This window comes from Apium graveolens, chromosome 10 (assembly GCF_009905375.1).
Source record: "Apium graveolens cultivar Ventura chromosome 10, ASM990537v1, whole genome shotgun sequence".
NCBI lineage: Eukaryota > Viridiplantae > Streptophyta > Magnoliopsida > Apiales > Apiaceae > Apium > Apium graveolens.
Genome location: NC_133656.1, coordinates 121,420,744 through 121,432,733, shown reverse-complemented (window position 1 = coordinate 121,432,733; position 11,990 = coordinate 121,420,744).

Genomic DNA, 11,990 nt, shown 5'->3' with positions numbered 1-11,990 from the left:
TGTTATTTGCTTTTACTAGATTTTTCTAATATTGACATGCGAGATGAATTTGAAATTTCTTGATAATTTTTTCATATAGTTAAAGTAGATATATCTTAACATCCGTACGGTTCGATCATCGGAAAAATCATTTTAAAAATTAATCATGTAAATCGGGAATGATTCTCGTTGTAGAAAGGGTGTTTTTACTAGATATTTGTAATCCTAACATGAAAGATGAATTTGAATTTTTTTGATAATTTTTTCATATGATTAAAATAGAGATATCTTAACATCCATATGATTTGATCGTCGGAAAAATCATTTTTAAAATTTATCTTTTTAAATCGAGAACGAGTCTCGTTGGAGAAAGGATACTTTTACTATATTTTTCTAATCCTGACATGCAAGATCAATATGAAGTTTTTTGACAAATTTTTCTTATGGTTAAAATAGATATATCTTAACATCCGTATAGTTTGATCGTCAAAAAAATCATTTGAAAAATCAGTCTTGTAAATCGGGAACAAGTCTCCTTGTTATTTGCTTTTAATAGATTTTTCTAATCTTGACATGCGAGATGAATTTGAAATTTTTTGATAATTTTTTCATATGGTTAAAATATATATATCTTAACATCCATACGGTACGATCTTCGGAAAAATCATTTTAAAAATTAATCTTGTAAATCGGGAACGAGTCTCGTTGTTGGGAGGGGTAGTTTTACTAGATTATTCTAATGCTGACATGCAAGATGAATTTGAAATTTTTTGATAATTTTTTCTTATGGTTAAAAATAGATATATCTTAACATCCGTATTGTTTGATCGTCGGAAAAATTATTTTAAAAATTAATCATGTAAATCGGGAATGAGTCTCGTTGTAGAAAGGGTGCTTTTACTAGATTTTTCTAATACTAACGTGCAAGATGAATTTGAACTTTTTTGATAATTTTTTCATATGGTTAAAATAGAGCTATCTTAACATCCGTACGGTTTGATCGTTGGAAAAATCATTTTTAAAATTTATCTTTTAAATTGGGAACGAGTCTCGTTGGAGAAAGTTTACTTTTACTAGATTTTTCAAATCCTGACAGGCAAGATCAATTTGAAATTTTTTGATAAATTTTTCTTATGGTGAAATAGATATATCTTAACATCTGTACGGTTTGATCGTCGAAAAAATTATTTTAAAAATGAGTCTTGTAAATCGGGAACAAGTCTCCTTGTTATTTACTTTTACTAGATTTTTCTAATCTTGACATCCGAGATGAATTTGAAATTTTTTGATAATTTTTTCATATGGTTAAAATAGATATATCTTAACATCCATACGGTACGATCTTCGGAAAAATCATTTTAAAAATTAATCTTGTAAATCGGGAATGATTCTCGTTGTAGAAATGGTGTTTTTACTAGATATTTCTAATCCTCACATGCAAGATGAATTTGAATTTTTTTGATAATTTTTTCATATGATTAAAATAGAGATATCTTAACATCCATACGGTTTGATCGTCGGAAAAATCATTTTTAAAATTTATCTTTTTAAATCGGGAACGAGTCTCGTTGGAGAAAGGATACTTTTACTATATTTTTTTAATCCTGACATGCAAGATCAATATGAAATTTTTTGACAAATTTTTCTTATGGTTAAAATAGATATATCTTAACATCCGTACGGTTTGATCGTCGAAAAAATTATTTTAAAAATCAGTCTTGTAAATCGGGAACAAGTCTCCTTGTTATTTGCTTTTACTAGATTTTTCTAATCTTGACATGCGAGATGAATTTGAAATTTTTTGATAATTTTTTCATATGGTTAAAATAGATATATCTTAACATCCATACGGTACGATCTTCGGAAAAATCATTTTAAAAATTAATCTTATAAATCGGGAACGAGTCTCGTTGTAGAAAGGGTGTTTTTACTAGATATTTCTAATCCTTACATGCAAGATGAATTTGAATTTTTTTGATAATTTTTTCACATGATTAAAATAGAGATATCTTAACATCCATACGGTTTGATCGTCGGAAAAATCATTTTTAAAATTTATCTTTTTAAATCGGGAACGATTCTCGTTGGAGAAAGGATACTTTTACTATATTTTTCTAATCCAGACATGCAACATCAATATGAAATTTTTTGACAAATTTTTCTTAAGGTTAAAATAGATATATCTTAACATCCGTACGGTTTGATCGTCGAAAAAATTATTTTAAAAATCAGTCTTGTAAATCGGGAACAAGTCTCCTTGTAATTTGCTTTTACTAGATTTTTCTAATCTTGACATGCGAGATGAATTTGAAATTTTTTGATAATTTTTTCATATGGTTAAAATAGATATATCTTAACATCCATACGGTACGATCTTCGGAAAAATCATTTTAAAAATTAATCTTGTAAATCTGGAACGAGTCTCGTTCTTGGGAGGTGTAGTTTTACTAGATTATTCTAATCCTGACATGCAAGATGAATTTGAAATTTTTTGATAATTTTTTCTTATGGTTAAAAATAGATATATCTTAACATCCGTATTGTTTGATCGTCGGAAATATTATTTTAAAAATTAATCATGTAAATCGGGAATGAGTTTCGCTGTAGAAAGGGTGTTTTTACTAGATTTTTCTAATACTAACATGCAAGATGAATTTGAATTTTTTTGATAATTTTTTCATATGGTTAAAATAGAGCTATCTTAACATCCGTACGGTTTGATCGTTGAAAAAATCATTTTTAAAATTTATCTTTTAAATTGGGAACTAGTCTCGTTGGAGAAAGTTTACTTTTACTAGATTTTTCAAATCCTGACATGCAAGATCAATTTGAAATTTTTTGATAAATTTTTCCTATGGTTAAATAGATATATCTTAACATTCGTATGGTTTGATCGTCAAAAAAATCATTTTAAAAATCAGTCTCGTAAATCGGGAACAAGTCTCCTTGTTATTTGCTTTTACTAGATTTTTCTAATATTGACATGCGAGATGAATTTGAAATTTCTTGATAATTTTTTCATATAGTTAAAGTAGATATATCTTAACATCCGTACGGTTCGATCATCGGAAAAATCATTTTAAAAATTAATCATGTAAATCGGGAATGATTCTCGTTGTAGAAAGGGTGTTTTTACTAGATATTTGTAATCCTAACATGAAAGATGAATTTGAATTTTTTTGATAATTTTTTCATATGATTAAAATAGAGATATCTTAACATCCATATGATTTGATCGTCGGAAAAATCATTTTTAAAATTTATCTTTTTAAATCGAGAACGAGTCTCGTTGGAGAAAGGATACTTTTACTATATTTTTCTAATCCTGACATGCAAGATCAATATGAAGTTTTTTGACAAATTTTTCTTATGGTTAAAATAGATATATCTTAACATCCGTATAGTTTGATCGTCAAAAAAATCATTTGAAAAATCAGTCTTGTAAATCGGGAACAAGTCTCCTTGTTATTTGCTTTTAATAGATTTTTCTAATCTTGACATGCGAGATGAATTTGAAATTTTTTGATAATTTTTTCATATGGTTAAAATATATATATCTTAACATCCATATGGTACGATCTTCGGAAAAATCATTTTAAAAATTAATCTTGTAAATCGGGAACGAGTCTCGTTGTTGGGAGGGGTAGTTTTACTAGATTATTCTAATGCTGACATGCAAGATGAATTTGAAATTTTTTGATAATTTTTTCTTATGGTTAAAAATAGATATATCTTAACATCCGTATTGTTTGATCGTCGGAAAAATTATTTTAAAAATTAATCATGTAAATCGGGAATGAGTCTCGTTGTAGAAAGGGTGCTTTTACTAGATTTTTCTAATACTAACGTGCAAGATGAATTTGAACTTTTTTGATAATTTTTTCATATGGTTAAAATAGAGCTATCTTAACATCCGTACGGTTTGATCGTTGGAAAAATCATTTTTAAAATTTATCTTTTAAATTGGGAACGAGTCTCGTTGGAGAAAGTTTACTTTTACTAGATTTTTCAAATCCTGACAGGCAAGATCAATTTGAAATTTTTTGATAAATTTTTCTTATGGTGAAATAGATATATCTTAACATCTGTACGGTTTGATCGTCGAAAAAATTATTTTAAAAATGAGTCTTGTAAATCGGGAACAAGTCTCCTTGTTATTTACTTTTACTAGATTTTTCTAATCTTGACATCCGAGATGAATTTGAAATTTTTTGATAATTTTTTCATATGGTTAAAATAGATATATCTTAACATCCATACGGTACGATCTTCGGAAAAATCATTTTAAAAATTATTCTTGTAAATCGGGAATGATTCTCGTTGTAGAAATGGTGTTTTTACTAGATATTTCTAATCCTCACATGCAAGATGAATTTGAATTTTTTTGATAATTTTTTCATATGATTAAAATAGAGATATCTTAACATCCATACGGTTTGATCGTCGGAAAAATCATTTTTAAAATTTATCTTTTTAAATCGGGAACGAGTCTCGTTGGAGAAAGGATACTTTTACTATATTTTTTTAATCCTGACATGCAAGATCAATATGAAATTTTTTGACAAATTTTTCTTATGGTTAAAATAGATATATCTTAACATCCGTACGGTTTGATCGTCGAAAAAAGTATTTTAAAAATCAGTCTTGTAAATCGGGAACAAGGCTCCTTGTTATTTGCTTGTACTAGATTTTTCTAATCTTGACATGCGAGATGAATTTGAAATTTTTTGATAATTTTTTCATATGGTTAAAATAGATATATCTTAACATCCATACGGTACGATCTTCGGAAAAATCATTTTAAAAATTAATCTTATAAATCGGGAACGAGTCTCGTTGTTGGGAGGGGTACTTTTACTAGATTATTCTAATCCTGACATGCAAGATGAATTTGAAATTTTTTGATAATTTTTTCTTATGGTTAAAAATAGATATATCTTAACATCCGTATTGTTTGATCGTCGAAAAAATTATTTTAAAAATTAATCATGTAAATCGGGAATGAGTCTCGTTGTAGAAAGGGTGCTTTTACTAGATTTTTCTAATACTAACATGCAAAATGAATTTGAACTTTTTTGATAATTTTTTCATATGGTTAAAATAGAGCTATCTTAACATCCGTACGGTTTGATCGTTGGAAAAATCATTTTTAAAATTTATCTTTTAAATTGGGAACGAGTCTCGTTGGAGAAAGTTTACTTTTACTAGATTTTTCAAATCCTGACATGCAAGATCAATTTGAAATTTTTTGATAAATTTTTCTTATGGTTAAATAGATATATCTTAACATTCGTACGGTTTGATCGTCAAAAAAATCATTTTAAAAACCAGTCTTGTAAATCGGGAACAAATCTCCTTGTTATTTGCTTTTACTAGATTTTTCTAATCTTGACATGCGAGATAAATTTGAAATTTCTTGATAATTTTTTCATATAGTTAAAATAGATATATCTTAACATCTGTACGGTTCGATCATCGGAAAAATCATTTTAAAAATTAATCATGTAAATCGGGAATGATTCTCGTTGTAGAAATGGTGTTTTTACTAGATATTTCTAATCCTAACATGAAAGATGAATTTGAATTTTTTTGATAATATTTTCATATGATTGTAATAGGGATATCTTAACATCCATACGGTTTGATCGTCGGAAAAATCATTTTTAAAATTTATCTTTTTAAATCGGGAACGAGTCTCGTTGGAGAAAGGATATTTTTACTATATTTTTCTAATCCTGACATGCAAGATCAATATGAATTTTTTTGACAAATTTTTCTTATGGTTAAAATAGATATATCTTAACATCCGTATAGTTCGATCGTCAAAAAAATCATTTTAAAAATCAGTCTTGTAAATCGGGAACAAGTCTCCCTGTTATTTGCTTTTACTAGATTTTTCTAATCTTGACATGCGAGATGAATTTGAAATTTTTTGATACTTTTTTCATATGGTTAAAATAGATATATCTTAACATCCATACGGTACGATCTTCGGAAAAATTATTTTAAAAATTAATCTTGTAAATCGGGAACGAGTCTCATTGTTGGGAGAGGTACTTTTACTAGATTATTCTAATCCTGACATGCAAGATGAATTTGAAATTTTTTGATAATTTTTTCTTATGGTTAAAAATAGATATATCTTAACATCCGCATTGTTTGATCGTCAGAAAAATTATTTTAAAAATTAATCATGTAAATCGGGAATGAGTCTCGTTGTAGAAAAGGTGCTTTTACTAGATTTTTCTAATACTAACATGCAAGATGAATTTGATTTTTTTAAATAATTTTTTCATATGGTTAAAATAGAGCTATCTTAACATCCGTACGGTTTGATCTTTGGAAAAATCATTTTTAAAATTTATCTTTTAAATTGGCAACGAGTCTCGTTGGAGAAAGTTTACTTTTACTAGATTTTTCAAATCTTCACATGCAAGATCAATTTGAAATTTTTTGATAAATTTTTCTTATGGTTAAATAGGTATATCTTAACATTCGTACGGTTTGATCATCAAAAAAATCATTTTAAAAATCAGTCTCGTAAATCGGGAACAAGTCTCCTTGTTATTTGCTTTTACTAGATTTTTCTAATCTTGACATGCGAGATGAATTTGAAATTTCTTGATAATTTTTTCATATAGTTAAAATAGATATATCATAACATCCGTACGGTTCGATCATCAGAAAAATCATTTTAAAAATTAATCATGTAAATCGGGAATGATTCTCGTTGTAGAAAGGGTGTTTTTACTAGATATTTCTAATCCTAACATGAAAGATGAATTTGAATTTTTTTGATAATTTTTTCATATTATTAAAATAGAGATATCTTAACAACCATACGGTTTGATCATTGGAAAAATCATTTTTAAAATTTATCTTTTTAAATCGGGAACGAGTCTCGTTGGAGAAATGATACTTTTACTATATTTTTTTAATCCTGACATGCAAGATCAATATGAAATTTTTTGACAAATTTTTCTTATGGTTAAAATAGATATATCTTAACATCCGTACGGTTTGATCGTCGAAAAAATTATTTTAAAAATCAGTCTTGTAAATCGGGAACAAGTCTCCTTGTTATTTGCTTTTACTAGATTTTTCTAATCTTGACATGCGAGATGAATTTGAAATTTTTTGATAATTTTTTCATAGGGTTAAAATAGATATATCTTAACATCCATACGGTACGATCTTCGGAAAAATCATTTTAAAAATTAATCTTGTAAATCGGGAACGAGTCTCGTTGTTGGGAGGGGTACTTTTCCTAGATTATTCTAATCCTTACATTCAAGATGAATTTGAAATTTTTTGATAATTTTTTCTTATAGTTAAAAATAGATATATATTAACATCCGTATTTTTTGATCATCGGAAAAATTATTTTAAAAAATAATCATGTAAATCGGGAATGAGTCTGGTTGTAGAAAGGGTGCTTTTACTAGATTTTTCTAATACTAACATGCAAGATGAATTTGAATTTTTTTGATAATTTTTTCATATGGTTAAAATAGAGCTATCTTAACATCCGTACGGTTTGATCATTGGAAAAATCATTTTAAAAATTTATCTTTTAAATTGGGAACGAGTCTCGTTGGAGAAAGTTTACTTTTACTAGATTTTTCAAATCCTGACATGCAAGATCAATTTGACATTTTTTGACAAATTTTGCTTATGGTTAAAATAGATATATCTTAACATCTGTACGGTTTAATCGTCGACAAAATCATTTTAAAAATGAGTCTTGTAAATCGGGAACAAGTCTCCTTGTTATTTGCTTTTACTAGATTTTTCTATTCTTGACATGCGAGATGAATTTGAAATTTTTTGATAATTTTTTCATATGGTTAAAATAGATATATCTTAACATCCATACGGTACGATCTTCGGAAAAATCATTTTAAAAATTAATCTTGTAAATCGGGAATGATTCTCGTTGTAGAAAGGGTGTTTTTACTAGATATTTCTAATCCTCACATGCAAGATGAATTTGAATTTTTTGATAATTTTTTCATATGATTAAAATAGAGATATCTTAACATCCATACGGTTTGATCATCGGAAAAATCATTTTTAAAATTTATCTTTTTAAATCGGGAACGAGTCTCGTTGGAGAAAGGATACTTTTACTATATTTTTCTAATCCTGACATGCAAGATCAATATGAAATTTTTTGACAAATTTTTCTTATGGTTAAAATAGATATATCTTAACATCGGTATAGTTTGATCGTCAAAAAAATCATTTTAAAAATCAGTCTTGTAAATCGGGAACAAGTCTCCTTGTTATTTACTTTTACTAGATTTTTCTAATCTTGACGTGCGAGATGAATTTGAAATTTTTTGATAATTTTTTCATATGGTTAAAATAGATATATCTTTACATCCATACGGTACGATCTTCGGAAAAATCATTTTAAAAATTAATCTTGTAAATCGGGAATGAGTCTCGTTGTTGGGAGGGGTACTTTTACTAGATTATTCTAATCCTGACATGCAAGATGAATTTGAAATTTTTTGATAATTTTTTCTTATGTTTAAAAATAGATATATCTTAACATCCGTATTGTTTGATCGTCGGAAAAATTATTTTAAAAATTAATCATGTAAATCGGGAATGAGTCTCGTTGTAGAAAGGGTGCTTTTACTAGATTTTTCAAATCCTCACATGCAAGATGAATTTGAATTTTTTTGATAATTTTTTCATATGATTAAAATAGAGATATCTTAACATCCATACAGTTTAATCATCGGAAAAATCATTTTTAAAATTTATCTTTTTAAATCGGGAACGAGTCTCGTTGGAGAAAGGATACTTTTACTATATTTTTTTAATCTTGACATGCAAGATCAATATGAAATTTTTTGACAAATTTTTCTTATGGTTAAAATAGATATATCTTAACATCCGTACGGTTTGATCATCGAAAAAATTATTTTAAAAATCAGTCTTGTAAATCGGGAACAAGTCTCCTTGTTATTTGCTTTTACTAGATTTTTCTAATCTTGACATGCGAGATGAATTTGAAATTTTCTGATAATTTTTTCATATGGTTAAAATAGATATATCTTAACATCCATACGGTACAATCTTCGGAAAAATCATTTTAAAAATTAATCTTGTAAATCGGGAACGAGTCTCGTTGTTGGGAGGGGTACTTTTACTAGATTATTCTAATCCTGGCATGCAAGATGAATTTGAAATTTTTTGATAATTTTTTCTTATGGTTAAAAATAGATATATCTTAACATCCGTATTGTTTGATCGTCAGAAAAATTATTTTAAAAATTAATCATGTAAATCGGGAATGAGTCTCGTTGTAGAAAGGGTGCTTTTACTAGATTTTTCTAATACGAACATGCAAGATGAATTTGAATTTTTTTGATAATTTTTTCATATGGTTAAAATAGAGCTATCTTTACATCCGTACGGTTTGATCATTGGAAAAATCATTTTTAAAATTTATCTTTTAAATTTGGAACGAGTCTCGTTGGAGAAAGTTTACTTTTGCTAGATTTTTCAAATCCTGACATGCAAGATCAATTTGAAATTTTTTGATAAATTTTTTGTTAGGAATATATGTGCATTAGTTTGATGATATGTTTAACAAAACTTTTAAGTAGAAATTTAGTGTTTGCAGCCTCAACGGATAAGACCACTTTGGCTATCCGTTGATGGTGCAGCTTTACTTAGAAATAAGTCTAGTGTTGTAGCACATTTCAGTCTCTGTATTTAAGATATAATTCTTAGAAGTTGAGAGAAAATATAAGTCATGTTGACTACTAGAGGATATGCAAATAGGAAGGCCAATTGTAAATATTTCATGCCTTGTAATTTTATATAAATGAAGTGGTATCAACGGATGTCTTAAAGACCTTCAACGGATGAGAAACAAAGCTTCAACGGATGTCTCTAAAGCTTCAACGGATAGAGCTTCAACTGCTAACACATCAACGGATAAAGCCATCAACGGATGAAGGCTTCAACGGATGTTCTGTTAAATAGCAGTTGATAAGTGGTAGTTGTAACAACAGACAGAGGCACATGGGTTGACAGAGATAACTGAAATGTGGAAGCCTAATTTCAGGAACATCAGAAAAAGCAGCCGTTCTACTCTAGTACAAAGAGGCAATAGTCAACAAAGTACTTGAGTGATATGGAGAAGAAACAAGTGGAGAACTTATTTTATTATTGTATTTTTATCTTTGTCTTCACTTGTACACTTGGTGATATATAAACCAAGTAGCAGCTAGTAATTAGATAAGAATTTTTCCAGTGCTGTTTAGAAAAATCTTGAGAGAAAAATTATCTAGTTTGTACTAGGACGCAGCTGTGATCAACATCTAGAATCACAGATTTTCTGAAATACCATCTCTGGTAGAACAACAATCCACCAAAAAAGTTTTTAAGGTCTGTTGTGTTCTTTACATTAGTGCTTGAATATATATCTGTCTGTATTAGCTTAAAGCAATTCACACACTTGTTTATCTTGAACACAAAGCCTTTAAAACTGCTCAAAACTTGAAAAAGTTTTGAGATTTACATTCAACCCCCCTTCTGTAAATCTCATTGTTAGTCCACTAGGAATAACAATTGGTATCAGAGCAAGCTCTTGACACACAAAGAGTTTAAAGATCTTGGAAACTAACAAAGATGAGTAAGAAGGATATTGGAGTAAAAATCCCAGTTCTTGACAAAGACAGTTATCACTATTGAAAGGTGAAAATGCACCTTCATCTACTCTCCCAAGATGAAGGTTATGTAAACTGCATTGAGAATGGTCCTCACATTCCCCACAAAGTAGCCACAGTTGCTACGGCCACAATTGCTGTTGGTCAATCCATTCCAAAACCTAGAGTAGAATGGACAATGGAAGACACAGAAGAAGTCCACAAGGATAAGAAGGCTATGAACATTTTGTTTAATGGTCTTGACAAGGATATGTTTGATAATGTGATAAATTGCACAACTGCCAAAGAGGTTTGGGACACAGTTCTGCTACTGTGTGAAGGTACAGAACAAGTAAAAGAAAACGAAATGCACCTTCTCATTCAACAGTATGAGTATTTTCATTTTGAAGAAAATGAATCTTTAAATGACACATTCAATAGATTCCAAAAGCTGTTGAATGGACTGAAACTGTATGGTAGAGTGTACCAGGTGAAGGATTCAAATCTTAAATTTTTAAGATCCTTGCCAAAAGAATGGAAACCCATGACTGTCTCCTTGAGAAACTCTCAAGATTATAAGGACTTCACTCTTGAAAGATTATATGGAATCTTGAAGACTTATGAACTAGAGCTGGAACAGGATGAGGTATTGGAGAAGGGAAGAAAGAAAGGAGGTTCAGTTGCCTTGGTAGCTGAAAATGAGAAAGAATGCAGACAAGAAACTGTGAGATCTACATCAAACTCCAAAGATGGCACAAGCAAATCAGAATCAAGCAAGGGTAAGGAGCAAGTTGCTGAGAATGAAGACAACTCCAGCCAAGATGACTCTGATGGTATTGATGAGCATCTTGCATTTCTGTCCAGGAGATTTGCAAAGATGAAATTTAGGAAAAACACTAGAGCCACTAAACCTCATAAGAAACATGGTGGACAAATCCAAGTTCAAGTGTTTCAATTGTGGTATAAGTGGACACTTTGCAAGTGAGTGCAGAAAGCCAAATTCTGAAAAAGAAAAAATTTGACCAAGTAATTACAAAAAGAAATATTTTGATCTGCTCAAGGAAAAGGAGAGGGCTTTCATACTCAAGAAAAAGACTGGGCAGCTGATGGAGAAGAAGAGGATGAAGATGTGGAATCTGTCAACTTGGCTCTCATGGCTGATTCTGAGGGAAAATGAAGTAGTTCATCAAGCAACCAGGTAATCATTACTGATTTAACACAGCTTACTAAAGAAAGTGCAATGATGCTTTTAATGACATGTCTACTGAATTGTATCATTTGTGTGTGTCTTCTAAACCTCTTGCTAAAGAAAATAGTAGGATTAAAGAGAACAATCTGTTT